Source organism: Oryzias melastigma, linkage group LG10 (assembly GCF_002922805.2).
Source record: "Oryzias melastigma strain HK-1 linkage group LG10, ASM292280v2, whole genome shotgun sequence".
Lineage (NCBI taxonomy): Eukaryota > Metazoa > Chordata > Actinopteri > Beloniformes > Adrianichthyidae > Oryzias > Oryzias melastigma.
In genome coordinates this window covers 23659115-23659746 of record NC_050521.1, presented here as the reverse complement: position 1 = coordinate 23659746, position 632 = coordinate 23659115, and positions in this window count along the sequence as shown.

Here is a 632-nt window from a genome sequence, read left to right as displayed (position 1 = left end):
GGATCCACGTAGCCCTCTCAGCGACCTTCACTGCCGTCTGTGTGGTCAGGAGGATCTGATAGGGCCCCACCCAGCGCTGATGGTTCCATCTGTGTCTTCTGAAGCTTTTCACCAGAACAAAGTCACCAGGGCTGACCATCAGCTGGATACGGGAGGGCAGCAGTCACCTGGCACCGGATGTCTGAAAGAATCTTAGTGAGATTTACACAAAAGGTTAGGGCATTACCTGCACACAGGGCCGTCTCCTGGAGGGGAGCTCTTGGGGTCCTGGTCCAGTGTTAGGAGGAGCTGCAAAACAAACTCTCAAATTGTCTTAACCTCACCCTGCCCTCTGTACGCATGCGCAAGTGCATTAATAAAGGAGGAAAAGTTTTAATAAAAGGGGAATAACTTTAGGCCAAGAGAGGCCAGTTTTTTCACAATACTTATCACCACCTTCAATACCTTAGAGTCAGATTGTACAACTTTTGTGCTTATCTATATCATCTTAAGGAGTAAAATATCTAGCTTCATAGACAAAAATCAGTGTGTGCAGATCCATTTGATTTTTATTTTTGTGCTCTCTTTGTAATCACAGTTTTACTTATTCCACTGACTAGCCAACTAAGTCTCTTCTTGTGTTTCCAACATCA